The 17,868-nt window shown below is 35.6% G+C and overlaps 1 protein-coding gene across 4 annotated transcripts in view; it reads right to left on the reverse strand.

The window, feature by feature from the left end:
- Nucleotides 1-17,508, reverse strand: part of LOC145664381 (phenoloxidase-activating factor 3-like) — a 68,985-nt gene extending 51,477 nt beyond the window's left edge. For 2 of the 4 annotated variants that reach the window (XM_081731044.1, XM_081731040.1), the window contains exon 1: nucleotides 17,125-17,508. The gene's annotated coding sequence lies outside the window, so the exon portion shown is untranslated. Of the gene's footprint in view, nucleotides 1-16,893; nucleotides 17,047-17,124 lie in introns of those variants that run through there. The other 2 variants (XM_081731042.1, XM_081731043.1) reach the window with 2 other exon arrangements.
- Between the last annotated feature and the right edge of the window lie 360 nt (nucleotides 17,509-17,868).

The following is a 17,868-nucleotide window of genomic DNA, read 5'->3' on the forward strand; positions in this document are numbered from 1 at the left end:
TGGGCCCACCCCTTAAATTTTTGGAAATTGCTCATTTTATATATTTGGTATTATAGTACAGGACACTAATATGTATTATGATAAATTTGGGTGGTCCACCTCGTTCCCTTCTAGGGGTACAAAATTGCCAAAATATAAACGTAAGCAATACGTAGTACCACGTGTTTGGTTTTTTTGTCGATTTTATTTCCTTTGATGAGGTGTTATTATCCTATATAGTTATATGGTCATATATAGGAGTCCATTACCTTTCATAAGATATGGGTATGTTTGTACACTCCTTTAAAAATTTGGGAGGGGTACTTTGGCCCACCCCTTAAATTTTGGAAATTGCCCAATTTAAACATTTGGTATTATAGTACTGGACCCTAACATGTATTATGATAAATTTGGGTGGTCCACCTCGTTCCCTTTTAGGGGTACAAACTTGCCAAAATATAAACGTAAGCATTACGTTGTACCACGTGTTTGGTTTTTGACCTAATTTATTCCTTTGGATGAGGTCCTATTACCTTATATGGTAATGTATAGGTGTTCATTCCCTATCATAAGACATAGGTACATTGATGCACCCCGAGAGGGGATTCGGTATCATAGTACATGACTCAACATGTATTATGATAAATTTGGGTGGTCCACATCGTTCTCTTTTAGGGGTACAAAATTGCTAAAATATAAACATAAGCAATATGTTGTACCATGTGTTTGGTTTTTGGCCCAATTTCTCCCCTTTGAGGAGGTTCTATTACCTTATATGGTTATATGGTCATGTATATATTGGTCCATTTCCTATTATAAGACATGGGTACATTGATGCACCCTTTAAATTTTTGGAAGGGGTACCATGGCCAACCCCTTAAATTTTGGAAATTTTCCAATTTGAGCATTCGGTATCATAGTACATGCCTCAACATGTATCATGATAAATTTGGGTGGTCCACCTCGTTCCCTTTTAGGGGTACAAAATTGCCAAAAATATAAACGTAAGCAATACGTTGTACCACGTGTTTGGTTTTGACCCAATTTCTCCCCTTTGATGAGGTTCTATTACCTTATATGGTTATATGGTCATGTATATGGGTTCATTTCCTATCATAAGACATGGGTACATTGACGCACCCCGGGAGGGGTATCTTGGCTCATCCACTCGGTTTTAGAAATTTTTTAATATAAGCATTTGGTATCATAGTACAGGACTTCAATATGTACCACTATAAATTTGGATGGTCCACATCGTTCCCTTTCATGGGTAAAGAACTACCAAAAATCAAATTTCGGAGGTTATTGACACCTATTTAGCACGTTATATGGGTATGTACAGAGGTTTATTACCTTTATATGTTTATGTTCCCTTTTAAATTTGGGAATTATCAAATAACAAAATTCGGTAAACGTTTTCTAGGACCCATTGGTGTTCCTCTTATGACGAAATATTCAAAATTTAAAGGTTATTGACCGGCTTTATTATTGAATAAGTACAGGATTTATTACTTTTTCATAAGACACAGGTGTATTTGTGTACCAATCTTAAATTTTGGGAGGAGGTACATTTCTTATTGTCATATCAATAATTGGTAATTGGATAGTATCTCATTCATTGGGTAAATCATTGTCAAATATGAGTATGATCACGTGATCAGTTATTAACCTATGATGGGATTAGGAGTCCAGAACATTGGTACATTGAAACTTTGTAGGATAATTTGAGAATGCGTCATTGGTTTTGATTATTCCCGCCAAATATAAACGTAAGCAAGACGTTGTACCACGTGATTGTCCTTGATGAGGTAGTGTACAGGGATTCATTTCCTTTGTTGTGGTACTTCTTAAGTTTGAGTACACACACACTTCTAGAAAACAGTTGGTTCTACTCAGGTAAACAATTGACGGACATTATTGACCTTATTGAACATATAATGATATGATTAACTCTAAGACTTAGGTATATCAAGAGAAGTATTCTTTAAATTTGGGAATGGTGATAAACAGAATTTTAACATAAGGTGCGAAATTTGAAACAATACATTGAACTTTAGTCACAGCTCATAGTCTAAGATCATTGGTGGTGATTGATTTGAAATCTGATAGCTAACCTTATTGAATCTTATGACTCATAGACGAAAGGCAATACATGCTACAACAGTTTGAAATTTAATCATAAGGTGATGTAATCTGACACTAGCAAAGTTATTGTTAATGCAATTTGATTGGATGATCACTATCTTTCCTGCAATCTGATTGGTTGATCACTATCTTTCGTGCAATCTGATTGGTTGATGATTTTCAAATCTTTGCTGTATTCAGTTTTAAGTTTTGTTTAACATTTAAAAATCTTGGTTTCGTTCAACATTTTGCACTCACTGATAAATATGATCAAAACCGTTTATTTGTTAATCGAATAGTTAAAAACCGGATAAAGTTTGACGGTTAACCGTGAAACGTAAAATTTTTAGTTTGAAATTTTTTTGTTTGAAACTTTGTTTGAAAATTCTTGCTTTCAAATTTTTGTTTGAATTTTTTGTTTCAAAATTTTGTTTGACATTTTTTTTCGTTTGAAATTCTTTCGTTTCAAAATTTTGTTTAAAATTTTTGTTTGAAATTTTTCGTTTCCAAATTTTTTGTTTGAAGTTTTTTGTTTCAAAATTTTGTTTGAAATTTTTTTCGCTTCAAAATTTTGTTTGAATTTTTTTCGTTTGAAATTTTTTGTTTGAATTTTTTTTGTTTGAAATTTTTTGTTTCAAAGTTTGGTTTGACATTTTTAAAAGTTTGTGCACTCGTTAGTAAAGAACCGGAACTGTTAGAACAAAAACCTCTGGCAACATTGTGGTGCAATAGTACACGTCAGAACATGGTGCAATAGTACACGTCAGAACACGATAATGCAACGTCATCAGTTTTGCATCATATATAAGTATCGTTCGAGTTAGTATTCATGATAACGTCATCATGGCTACTTGTCTGCAGTTTCTAAACACACGTGATGTGATGAAATCATTTACCAAGATTACTGATTTACAACAGAATGTACCTTATAGAATCTTAGCTAGCCAAATGATCCCTACAAAGTTTGGATTAAGAATCGTAGTGAAGCTTGAAAATGATAAGAATATAATTTTACCAGCAAGATATTTACCCTTGGAAGCATCAAAACAAGAAGAACTGCTGCGTTTCTTAAATACTGGATCTGTATCTTTATGTTACAAAGGATTCTTGGGTCGAAGTCATCAATTTGAATTTAGTACACAGCCGGATTCGTCAGCAAAATCATGAATCAGCACATTCCTTTGACGTCAGACATAGTTGTATGAATTTGGTTGGTCGGCATGACGTCAGCAACTGTGATGAAATCATGAATTCAAACGTCAGCACATTCCTTACCAATGACGTCAGCAATAACTATAAACCAGCAAATACAGTGTCATCCCACGAAATCATTTGAGCAAGTGCTTTTCAGGAGGAAAGATGTGTACTTCTAACGATAAAGAGTTCATCTTCGCAAGCTATTATCCAATAAATATATTTCAAACAAAACATGTGATGATTGGTATCAGTGCTAGAACATTTGAACCTGTGATTCGATTGGGCAAAGCAGAACAATTTGGTGTACAACTGACCTGTGAAGAATGGCAAATATTATGTTCACGAATCGACCAAATGAACGATTATTTTCATGATGAGCTAAATGTGACCATAGTCAAATCATTAGGCTCAAATCATGAAGTGGTGCTGCGTACAGTCCTCGAAGAGAAGATGGTGCTGTTACGTAAAAAGAGTACATTTCATGTCCCTCGCAATATGGTGTATCTAACACAAACGGAATGCGCGTATTTCAGTGTGTTAAACATGCAGTGGAAGTGTGCAACAAAACTAGTATATTCCTGAAAAAGTACTATTTTGAAAAATGTGTTATGCATATTGTACAACATGTATCTAGATATTGTGATGGTTGTCAACATCGTTCGTGGGTGCATACCTGTATTGATAAACAGTTTATTTGTGATCAAATGGACATTGAGTTTCCACCAATTGATATTGCAATAGACCTTAAAAGACTTCAACTGGAATTAAAATTATATGCTAAAGACAAACTAGTGCAAGAAGTTCAAAATACATTGTATCGACAATATCCAGAACCACTATCTGGTATGGATGTATGTGGAGTGTAATAAAATGATCCATTTCAATGAATTGTGTTTTTTCATTTCAAGTACAACCCCAGGTTCTGACGTGTACTATTGCACCACAATGTTGTCAAAGGTTTTTGCTCTAAACAGTTTCGGTTCTTTACTAATGGGTGCACAAACTTTTAAAAATGTCAAACCAAACTTTCAAACAAAAATCTTTGAAACAAAAAAAAATTCAAAGAAAAAATTTCAAACGAAAAAAATTCAAACAAAAATTTGAAGCGAAAAAACTTTCAAACAAAAATTTGAAACAAAAAATTTCAAACAAAAAATTTGGAAACGAAAAATTTCAACCAAAAAAATTTTAAACAAAATTTTCGAACAAAAATTTTCAAACAAAATTTCAAACGAAATTTTGAAACAAAAAATTTCGAAACAAAAATTTTTAAACGAAAAATATCAAACGAAAAAATGTCAAACCAAAGTTTCAAACTTTTTAAATGTTAAAATAAAACTGAATGCAGCAAAGATTTGAAAATCATCAACCAATCAGATTGCACGAAAGATAGTGATCAGCCAATCAGATTGCACGAAAGATAGTGATCAACCAATCAAATTGCATCAACAATAACTTTGCCAGTGTTGTAGCATGTATTCCCTTAAGACTATGAGTCATAAGATTCAATAAGGTTAGCTATGTATCCCTGTACACTACTTCATCAAGGTCAATCACGTGGTACATCGTATTGCTTACGTTTATATTTGGCTGTAATAATCAATACCAATGACGCATTCTCAAATTATCCTTCAAAGTTTAAATGTACCAATGTCCTGGACTCTTAATCCTATCATAGGTCAATAACTGATCACGTGATCATAATGATTTACCCAAAGAACAATTACCAATTATTGATATGACAATAAGAAATGTACCCCTCCCAAAATTTAAGATTGGTACACAAATACACCTGTGTCTTATGAAAAAGTAATAAATCCTGTACTTATTCAATAATAAAGCCGGTCAATAACCTTTAAATTTTGAATATTTGGCCATAAGAGGAATACCAATGGGTCCTAGAAAACGTTTACCAAATTATGTTATTTGATAATTCCCAAATTTAAAAGAGAACATAAACATATAGAGGTAATAAACCATATAACGTATTAAATAGGGGTCAATAACCTCCGAAATTTGATTTTTGGTAGTTCTTTACCCATGAAAGGGAACGATGTGGACCATCCAAATTTATAGTGGTACATATTGAAGACCTGTACGAAGATACCAAATGCTTATATTAAACAATTTCTAAAACTGAATGGATGAGTCAAGATACCCCTCCCAAATTTTAAAGGGTGCATCAATGTACTCATGTCTTATGATAGGAAATGAACCTATATACATGACCATATGACCATATACGGTATAAGACCGCTTCAAACGGAATAAATTGGGCCAAAAACCAAACACGTGATACAACATATTGCTTATCTTTATATTTTGGCAATTTTTTTACTCATGAAAGGGAACAAGGTGGACCACCCAAATTTATCATGATACATATTAAGGTCATGTACTATGATAGCGAATGCTTAAATTGAAAAATTTCCAAAATTTAAAGGATTGGCTATGGTACACCTCCCGGGGTGCATCAATGTACCTATGTCTTACGATAGAAAATGGACCCCTATACATGACCATATAATCATATTAGGTAATAGGACATCATCCAAGGGAATAAATTAGGTCAAAAACGAAACATGTGGTTGTACTAAAATTTGGCAATTTCGTACCCATGGAAGGGGACGAGATGGACCACCCAAATTTATAGTAATATATATTAGGGTCTTATACTATTACACCAAATGTTTAAATTGGGCAATTTCCAAAATAAAGAGGTGGGCCAAGGTACCCCTCCCAAAATTTTAAAGGGTGCATCAATATACCCATGTCTTATAATAGGGAATGGACCAATATACATAACCATATAATCATATAAGGTAATAGGACCTCATCCAAGGGGATAAATTGAGCCAAAACAAACACGTGGTTGTACTAAAATTTGGCAATTTCGTACCCCTAAAAGGAACGAGGTGAACTACCCAAATTTATCATAATACATGTTAGGGTCCAGTACTATATTACCAAATGTTTAAATTGAGCAATTTCCAAAATTAAAGGGGTGGGCCAAGGTACCCCTCCCGGGGGTGCACAAATGTACCTATGTCTTATGATAGGGAATAAACCCCTATATATGACGATATAACCATATAAGGTAATAGGACCTCATCCAAGGGAATAAATTAGGTCAAAAACGAAACATGTGGTTGTACTAAAAATTTGGCAATTTTGTACCCCTAAAAGGGAACGAGGTGGACCACCCAAATTTATCATAATACATGTTAGGGTCCAGTACTATAATACCAAATATATAAAATGAGCAATTTCCAAAATTTAAGGGGTGGGCCAAAGTACCCCTCCCAAATTTTTAAAGGGGTGCACAAATGTACCTATGTCTTATGATAGGAAATAGACACCTATACATAACCATATAAGGTAATAGGACCTCATCCAAAGAAATAAAATGAACCAAAAAACCAAACACGTGGTACAACGTATTGCTTACGTTTATATTTTGGCAATTTTGTACCCCTAAAAGGGAACGAGGTGGACCACCCAAATTTATTATAATACATGTTAGGGTCCAGTACTATAATACCAAATATATAAAATAAGCAATTTCCAAAATTTAAGGGGTGGGCCAAAGTACCCCTCCCAAATTTTTAAAGGAGTGCACAAATATACCCATATCTTATGAAAGGTAATGGACCCCTATACATGACCATATAACTATATAGGATAATAACACCTCATCAAAGGGGATAAAATCGACCAAAAACCAAACACGTGGTACTACGTATTGCTTACGTTTATATTTTGGCAATTTTGTACCCCTAAAAGGGAACAAGGTGGACCACCCAAATTTATCATAATACATATTAGGGTCCTATACTATAATACCCAATGTTTAAATTGGTCAATTTCCAAAATTTAAGGGGTGGGCTAAGGTACCCCTCCCAAATTTTTCAAGGGGTGCATTAATATACCCATGTCTTATGAAAGGAAATGGACCCCTGTATACGCCCATATAACCATATAGGGTAATAACACCTCATCCAAGGGGATAAATTAGGTCAAAAAACCCCGAAATTTGACTTTTTGGCAATTTTTTACCCATGAAAGGGAACGACATTGACCCCCAATACTGATAGAGGTACATACTGTGGTCCTAGGCTACCATACCAATTTTTAGATTTGGCAATTTCCAAAATTTAAGGGGTGGGCCAAAGTACCCCTCCCAAATTTTTCAAGGGGTGCATTAATATACCCATGTCTTATGAAAGGGAATGGACCCCTGTATACGCCCATATAACCATATAGGGTAATAACACCTCATCCAAGAGGATAAATTAGGTCAAAAACCCCCGAAATTTGACTTTTTGGCAATTTTTTACCCATGAAAGGGAACGACATAGACCCCCAATACTGATAGAGGTACATACTATGGTCCTAGGCTACCATACCAAATTTTTTTAGATTTGGCAATTTCCAAAAATTAAGGGGGGTGGTCCTATGTACCCCTCCCAAATTTTTTCAAGGGGTGCATTAATATACCCATGTCTTATGAAAGGTAATGGACCCCTGTATACGCCCATATAACTATATAGGGTAATAGGACCTCATCCAAGGAGATAAATTAGGCCGAAAACCAAACACGTGGTATAACGTATTGCTTACGTTTATATTTTTGGCAATCTTGTACCCCTAAAAGGGGACGAGGTGGACCACCCAAATTTATCATGATACATATTAGGGTCCTGTACTATAATACCCAATGTTTAAATTGGGCAATTTCCAAAATTTAAGGGGTGGGCCAAGGTACCCCTCCCAAATTTTTCAAGGGGTGCATTAATATACCCATATGTTATGAAAAGGGAACGAGGTGGACCACCCAAATTTATCATAATGCATGTTAGGGTCCAGTACTATAATACCAAATGTTTAAATTGGGCAATTTCCAAAATTTAAGGGGTGGGCCAAGGTACCCCTCCCAAATTTTTCAAGGGGTTCATTAATATACCCATATGTTATGAAAGCTAATGGACCACTGTATACGCCCATATAACCATATAGGGTAATAACACCTCATCAAAGGGGATAAATTAGGTCAAAAACCTCCGAAATTTGAATTTTTGGCAATTTTTTTACCCATGAAAGGGAACGACATAGACCCCCAATACTGATAGAGGTACATACTATGGTCCTAGGCTACCACACCCAATTTTTAGATTTGGCAATTTCCAAAATTTAAGGGGGATGGTCCTACGTACCCCTCCCAAATTTTTCAAGGGGTGCATTAATATACCTATGTCTTATGAAAGGGAATGGACCCCAGTATACGCCCATATAACTATATAAGGTAATAGGACCTCATCCAAGGAGATAAATTAGGCCGAAAACCAAACACGTGGTATAACGTATTGCTTACGTTTATATTTTTGGCAATTTTGTACCCCTAAAAGGGGACGAGGTGGACCACCCAAATTTATCATGATACATATTAGGGTCCTGTACTATAATACCCAATGTTTAAATTGGGCAATTTCCAAAATTTAAGGGGTGGGCCAAGGTACCCCTCCCAAATTTTTCAAGGGGTGCATTAATATACCCATATGTTATGAAAGCTAATGGACCACTGTATACGCCCATATAACCATATAGGGTAAAAACACCTCATCAAAGGGGATAAATTAGGTCAAAAACCTCCGAAAATTCAATTTTTGGCAATTTTTTACCCATGAAAGGGAACGACATAGACCCCCAATACTGATAGAGGTACATACTATGGTCCTAGGCTACCATACCCAATTTTTAGATTTGGCAATTTCCAAAATTTAAGGGGGGTGGTCCTAGGTACCCCTGCCAAAATTTAGGGGGTGGGCCAAGGTACCCCTGCCAAAATTTAAAGGGGGTGGTCCTAAGTACCCCTAGGTCATTGACCCCGGGCTAAGGTCATTGACCTTTGACCTATGACGTCACAAAGGTCGGGGTCAAAGTCCAAAGTGTCCTATAGTAACGCCATTACTACTCACATACTAATCAAGCCCAATCTGCGGAAGAAGCATAAAACCGAAAATTTCGGGACAAAACGTGATTTTCACATAAATTGTTTAAAATTTGCAACACTGACAATTATAGTATGTTAACAAAACTCCACCACCGTTTTCACTATCATAATTATTAATTTACTTTGAAAATGGCGTAGTTTTTCCCAGTGGAGTGAGTTTATGTGACACACAGTTTTACACCACGTAAATATAGCACAAACATTATTTATTGACAGTATTAGAAATTAACAGAAATTTGTAGTTGGTTTGCATGGGAAAACCGTAATTCACACACTTAAAATCAATCTCAACTGCAATAGTCATTTGAATGTAATTTTATTTTTAAATGTCTTGTTTATAACTAGAATGCAATTTTCCTACTAGCATTTAGACTTATTTAATTAGAAATCAATGAGATTATCATTGTTATCTCGTTCATCTCCATGGTCTTCATTATTTGGTTCTGCATTCATACATCCAATTCCTCGACACACGACATAAATTCGAGCACACAATTTCTGCTTTTCGACACCGCACATACGATCACCGCTCATTTTTGTGAGCTTGGTTTTCACCAGTAAAGTTCAGGTTCAATCCCAGATACCGTCTATACTGAATATTTTTCAATATTTTATTATGTTCCATCGTGATGAGGGCATGTTTAAGGTTGTACGAACAATTACCTGAAGAGCAAATGTAGTCCCAATGCAGATCATAACTACAATGAAAATTGAAAATCACACCCATTTACAGGAAGTAGGAACATACACTCATAATCATTCATATTAATTTGTAATGTTGCTATTAAAGTGTTTCTCGACCTTTGTGGGGGGCTACTATAAACTCTTACCAGATTAAACATTAAAAGTATGTATATTACCACAGGGATGCAAATAAGAAACAAACTTTTACTAGCCCAAGAAAAAAGAAACTATTAGCCCACATCCCACAATAGACATCATTTACTTACTTCGGTATGATATTAAATACTCGCCCGCACCGATGACCACTCGCCCCGGGCGAGTGGTTATTTGCATCCCTGTATTACCACAAAATATTACGTAACACTGAATACCATGAACAACTCAATCGTTTTACTGTAAGTAGCATATGTATCAGTGTCAGGAGAATTGACATAAGAATTGACCCAACCTGCTAATTTCATAAAGAGTACATACTCAATACGCAGTAGAAACTCAATCTTAAGATTAACTGCTCATTGTGGTTATTCCCGTATTGTAGGGTATTAATGAAGCATTTACTGATGAAATATGAACAATCACATAATTCTTTCTTTTTTCAGAGGAAATTTAAAAGAATTCAGCTTCAGAAGTAAACTATTCCTTGTGGATGTTTTCAGGACTTATGCTATTGTCAAGCTATTAAGAAGCCATTTATTTATCAAATATGATCGAAATCGGTTGACTCGTGTTTCAGAAAATCGCTCAGAAAGAGCTCACACGCAAGACAAAATTGCTTTTTTTTAAATTTATTTTTTAGAGAAATAACTTAGAGCCTACCGGAACGTAAGGTTCGTAATAAAATGTTGATGTATGATATATAAACAAATCGTTAATTAAAAAAATACCCTTCAGTAAAATACTCATTTTTGCGGGGGTCGGGAGGGTAAGAACAAAATTCGGAAACGTTCCTTAGGAAATCTTATAAAATAATTAAGTTTAGGAAGTATTTTCAATTGTCTCTTTAAATGAAACAAAAGATCCACTATTGAGTTCACCCGTACTACGCCTCTATTGTTTTGTATGTATATATACACACTTCGGATAAAATTTACTCTCCTTTACTCTCTGATTATCTCGAGACAATAAGCTTATTTCGGAAGGTGAGAGGAAACTACACATCAATCTTCAATAAAATTGTATTAAATCATCATTGTGTCTAAGCCATGCATTAGGGCTATGCGATCTCGAAATTTCGATATCGACATTCGATATTATTCTGATATCGATATCGAGTAGATATATCGATATCGACAATATCGATATCGAATATCGGCAATATCGATATCGACAATAACGATATCGAATATTGACAATATCGAATATCGGTATGGGCAATATTGATATCGAATATCGAAACATTGAATATCGATATCGACAACATCAAATATGGATATCCAACCCATTGATTGGTCTTGAATACTCATGTTGATATAGACAATCTGGTCTCAAAACCTTTCAATGTGGAAAATCGCAAAATACTTGTTAGTCACAGAAAACAGACCGTTCCTTCTAATTCACCAGTCTTTCCTCCGAAAAAAAATATTTAATTGTCTTTCCCAGCTATCATATTAGCCATCATTGCGGAAATAATGAGAGTGAAACACTATGACATAGAATAGGCCTATATGTGTGTTTTATTTGTGTGGGTATGTATTTCATGTGTGGGCATTTTGCGAATGTGCACGTGTGCCGGTGTGCTTTTGAGTGAAAATGAAAGAGAAACACACACACACACACACACACACACACACAGAGAGAGAGAGAGAGAGAGAGAGAGAGAGGAAGTTATTTCTATAACTTAACACGTGCGTTGTATTTTCAAGCTCACGCACATTCATCCAAATGTCGGGAAAATTCCATCCAAAAATACCTCCCATCAACTTTGGTCCCCTCTGGAGTGGCCCTGGGTAAGCACACAATCCAAATGCATCTCGAAAAATACTACAGGATATAAGAAATGAGTGTACCATATTTTGTTTTGATAGACGGAATAGCTATAAGGAGAAAGGTTGTATACCAGTACGCTGTGTACATACAAAAATGAACCTATGACGCGACCTGTAAAGAGAGCATAATATAAAGAAAATACAGACGCAGTACTATTTATCTTGATATCAAGATTTGTACTCATTCCCTGTAGAATGAAAAAGCTCTTTAAACAGCAACTGTGCTACAGTTGTATTGGGATAAACCCACGTTATCCAACAACACCCCCACCCATGCACTTTTGTTCTCTATTCCGTTCTTACGGTGTCATATTATATCCTCTCCCTTGTTTTATGAATATATCTCCTACCCATATACCTCACAGTATTTTTCAAGATATATTTTGATTGTGTACTCCAACCAGTGTGCGACTTACCAGGGAGGATGAGGGGGAAAATCCTCCCTCTGAAGAATTGGAACTTTTGAACTTCCTCATGTTAAATTTCTCGGATGTGCACTTCATTCCTCTTTAAAATGTCCTTTAATTAGCACACTGATTCCTACCGGCTCTGGTGTCGCTTCAGGGCACACAACTTCAGAATAGACATTTGCGACTTATCCCCAAATTCCCTCTCCACATATCACGGAACAATATACGTGATAACTATTGGAACTCTTGGTTTATTTCACAGAGAATGTGGTACAATTCTTGATACCAGGATAAATAGTACTGTGTTTATGTTTTCTATATTATGTTCTATTTACAGGTTAGATCATAGGTTCAGTTTCGAACATACAGAGCGTATTGGTATATAACCTTTCCCCTTATACCTATTCCGTCTATCAAAACAAAACTTGGTTCGTTCATTTCTTATCCCCTCTAGTATTTTTCGAGATACATTTGGATAGTGTGCTTTTACCCAGAACCATCCCAGAGGGGGGCCAAAGTTTTTAGGAGGGATTTCTGGAGGGAATTTTCCAGACATCCTCCCAATTTTCCCTGTTCAGATACGTTATGAGCCCCAAAACATAGCATCTCTGGAAAGCTTGTTTCATGCTGAAGAGAATGAACTATAATAAACTTTCTAATGAACAGTGTTGATGCAAAAGCTATTTCACTGCGAGTCTACGATTTTTTTAAAAAATACTAACAGGATTAATGGGTCTCACGGACTTACTCCGTTGTCCATGGCACCTAATTTTTTGCACAAACATTAACTGTAGTGAGGTTATTAAGTTGACTCAGTTAAGGAATGCAGCCATATTAATGATGAGAAATATTTTGGAGGGCATAGCTCCCCGGCTATGCACTGGTTTGGCTCCATCTTCGAAAGGGACAGAATTTCTGCCCAATACAGTGTTTGCACAAAGTTTGGTTTGATTCGGTGAAGAAATGCAGCCGATAATATAAGTTAAATATACAATAGCCCTATTTAGGTGAATTATGTAGACGTAGAAACACCTCTACCCCACCGCTGATTTGAACTATCTTCAAAAGAAACCGAATTTTCAACCCATACTAATCCTGTGTAAATTAGGTTTTATTCTATTAAGAAATGAAGTCAACAGCAAAAGTTAAATATTAACATGGAATGTTGGAGGGGCATATTTTTTCTGCCTCATACGAGTATCATTCGGTTAAGAAATGCAAATGCAGCTGGTATCGCGAGCCAAAAGCCTTATAGTCTCAGGAGGATAAATAGATGCTTTTCCTTTTTGCAACATGTTTACATGTAGTAGAAAGAAAAGATTGTTGAATTATTGTAAAGTCGGCGATTATTTTAATTAAAAATAGCGTGATCAGGATCATGCAATAACTTTGCCTGATTGAAGTACGGTTAAACGTTAGCAGTTAATTCCTTTTTATAGTTACCCCTGGAATATAATTCCTTAGTATACAGGCCTTATCAGACACAAATAATGTCAGACCTTTACATTATTAGTGAACAATATTATAAGATAGAGTACAGTGACGTTTTGAACAATCTTTGTGTGTATTTTTGCCTCTTCTGAGGGTTTGTTGCTGTTATTGTTAGAAATCACGGACAGAGGTAAGAACTTAAGTGAAGAGGCACACGTTGGAATCATTGCGCGTCATAACGTGGGCTTTTCTATTCGTTAAATACCTTTCAAACTCAAATAGACTCCATCTATTTTTGGTGACTCCATCAAGTGTTTTCAGCGAGGACGAAAGAACGTGGACAAAAATCAAACTGGAAGGTCACGTATTACGTCACGTACGAAAGATCATATTATTGTATTGTTTAGCAAAAGAAATTTGAAACTTACTGCAGCGGAACTCCAATTAGAATTTAATCATAATCAACCTACAAACATTTCAGTTATTACTGTGAATCGACATTTGAGAGTAGCTGCACTCTGGGTAACAGTTGCTGTGCAGAAACAGTTGATAGTTCAGTGGAAACAAGTAATAGAGGCTCCAATGGACCCTGAAGAACAAAGATTGGACAACAAAGCAGTAGAAACGCGTATTATGGACTGCTGAGTCAAAATTTCAAGTTTTTGGGCAACGACACCGAGTTTATGTTCGAAGATCTGTTATAGAAAAGACGCGTCCTAACTATGTATCCCTGATTATTAAACATAGAGGAGGTTCTGTGATACTTTCGAGGTGTTTCGCAAATTCTGGAGTTCGTTGTATTCACAGAATACAAGGAAATCTGGACAAAAATGGTTATCATTCCATTTTAAGCAACCATAATATTCCGTCAGGATTGGATTTGATTGGTCGCAGAATCACTTTTCTGCAAGATACTGATCCGAAGAACACGTCAAAACTTTGTTCTAATTATTTTAAGAAGAGAGAAGCCAAAGGAGATAGTTGTATCATGGAATGGCCTCCCCAGTCGCCAGATCTGAAGCCCATCAAACTTCTCTGGGAAGAGCTTGGCAGAAGTGTACAGAAAAGTGTCCAATATCTGCTGATAATCTTTTTGATATTCTGCAGGACGCCTAGAATAATAATTCGGATGAAAATCTTCAAAAACTAGGAAGTCGCATGCCCCGATTGGTGAAACAAGTGATAACTGCGATGGGCGGTTTCTTTGACGAGAAGAACATTTAAAGAATTTGCCAATCTCCATTGTTGGATAACGTTATTATATTATTCTGATGTTAAAACTATCACTGTGTTCCTAAATTACCAACTATGCTGTCCAAAATTGCATCGTATTACAAGCCTAACTTGATATTTCCCTGTTTTTTGATCTGTCCGGAAACTTTTGACCGGCAATATATATATATATATATAAAGCAAGACCCGCCGAATTTTTTTCGAGACAGTGTACAACACCCATATCGAATATCGACAATATCAATATCGATGATATCGATATCGAAATATTGATATCGGCGATATGAATATCGATATCGAATATCGGTATCGACGATATGAATATCAATATCGATGATGTTGATATCGAATATCAATATCGACGATATGAATATCAATGTCGACGATATTGATATCGAATATCGATATCGAATATATCGATATATCGACGTCGATATTTTTGCGATATTGATTATCGATATAAGCCGATATCGATATATCGACATATCGCACAGCCCTATAGTGCAAGTTGGAACAGGAGGTGGGCCAAATACAGAGAACTTACTGGCTTCGAGGGCCGTATGTATTCAATGGAGAAACTCGCTCATCCTACACTAACATCACAGGGACACAAAATATGTTACAACGGTAACCAATATATTTACTTTTAGATTGGGCCGGAAGTGACAAGGGGGTCGGCTGTTGCAAACAGATGGGCTAAGCTCTTCCGAAGTACGTACCAAGAAATTTCTTTATTTATTTTAAAGTTGATGCTGATTTACTTCATCAGCTACGCGTACTTTGACTTCAAATATTAATTTATTGCTTACACTTGAATTCATTTATAATATTGCATCTAAGGGCATGAGCACGATTATGTTTATCCTAGTGATACGATCTATCCTTTTGATTCTGCAGTGACGAGGCGAGGGTTCATTAATAGATAATTTTATTCTGTTTTGAGTGTTGAGTAACCTTAATATATTCTTCTCTAAGAATTAATGTACTTATTCGCACACCTCTTCAGTGTCTCACTGTAAAATTCACGTCCTTGTCTAAATATTTCTATTTCTTGTGAATTTTTCCTTTAGTTTCTTCAACAACACGTTTATAACATTTGCACTTCATAGCTTTTGATCAACCAATCCTGCTCGAACATCACTACTTTTCCTTGGCTTTCGGTCATAAATTCACGCACAGTGTATGGGCCACAGTACGAGCATGAATTCGCAACATGAACTTACACAAGTACGTTTCGGCCGTAAATTTACGATAATCTATACGTACCTTAAGGGGAGTTAAATGTCAGGCATCGTTACATACATAGACAAAGAAAGTCAATGGTCGCGATGTCGTGGGTTATTTAGTCAAGTGCATCATCAGTCAAAAAGGAAACGACTGCACTACAGAGACAACAGTACATAATATGATGAATGAAATACAGCTTAAAGCTATAATTAACTCTTAAATATTAGCTTCTGGTTAATTAAAACATGATCCAAATATAAGACATATATTAGATGATAGACCACATCGAGCTGAACAAAATAAAGTTAAAAGGTTAGTTCTCATGTGTAGTTTTTGAGAAAATGGAGAAAACGGATCATTTATGGTGCTAGATCATTTTGGTATCTGTGTAAAAAAATATTTATTTATTTATGTACTGCACTGCACTATTAAATGTTAACTAGCATACACTACTAACTAGCAAATTATTGTTTAACTTTTCCAAACAATAACCGTAATTCTTCGCACACATTACTTACAAGAAGAAAAAAATGATTCTTCAGTATTTTATGCCAAATTGGTGAATGAAAAAATAATACTACTGTTAGATTATATTAGAACATAAACTTATTACCATTCTTCAAGCTGGAGTTTATGTGACAGTGAATATCTAATTATTTTATAAATAGAAGTATGAATATTAAGGTTCCCACTCCAATGAACAAATTTATTGACGTAAATACACGATTTCGCACAACAGATACGAACAGATGCACACTCTGTGTTATTCAGCACGTCTGTCACTAGCATATACAGTATATTAGTTAGTCTCAGTGGTATACAAAATGAACAAGAGAAGACTTACCTACTTCTGCTATTCGCATTCCACAACACACTTTGACATCTTAAAACCATAACAGGAAACAATAGTCTCCTGTGGTAAGTTGAAAGCCTTCATATACAACTCCATTTAAATAAGAATCAGATGATTGCTTGCTCATACATCCAGTTCCTCTGCTCCAAGATTTGCAAACGTGAAAACCGGTTTCTTATTTGTTTTCTTTTCTTTTTAAGTTTCGGTCTCTCTCTCTGTCATGCTCAAACGCATCAGTGATCAGCACAAGTCCTGAGGCTAATTTGTGAAGCTTTCAGTGGGAAAATCCCACACACTGTCTCCATCTACACAAGTGATGTACTGCACGTTTTAAGTACTTCATCCGAACGCGGAGAAGTACAGCAACACCTTGGATATGCTTACACCTTTTACCTTGCGCTCAGTCAGCACGTTCAGGGTCATTCGCCATTCCGCGCCCCTCGGCCCCCTTTTGCATTACACACACATTACAAGGAAATGATGACATAAATGATAAACCAATGATAAACCAGAATTAGGAGAGGGAAGATCAATTTAGGTTTGACTAGAACTACTAATACATTCTTTGACCTATGACTCCCTTTAACAGGCATCGTGGGGATATACAATTAGTATGCATTATAATGGTTCGTGATTTTTAAAGCAATAACAGTCAAATAATGCAAAGTAGTCGCTTCCAAACGACTTCAGGGCGTAATAATTACCATAAAATGAAATGTATCTCCAAGCATTTAA

This window comes from Thermobia domestica, chromosome 11, assembly GCF_964235325.1.
Source record: "Thermobia domestica chromosome 11, izTheDome1.hap1.1, whole genome shotgun sequence".
In the NCBI taxonomy this organism is placed as follows: domain Eukaryota; kingdom Metazoa; phylum Arthropoda; class Insecta; order Zygentoma; family Lepismatidae; genus Thermobia; species Thermobia domestica.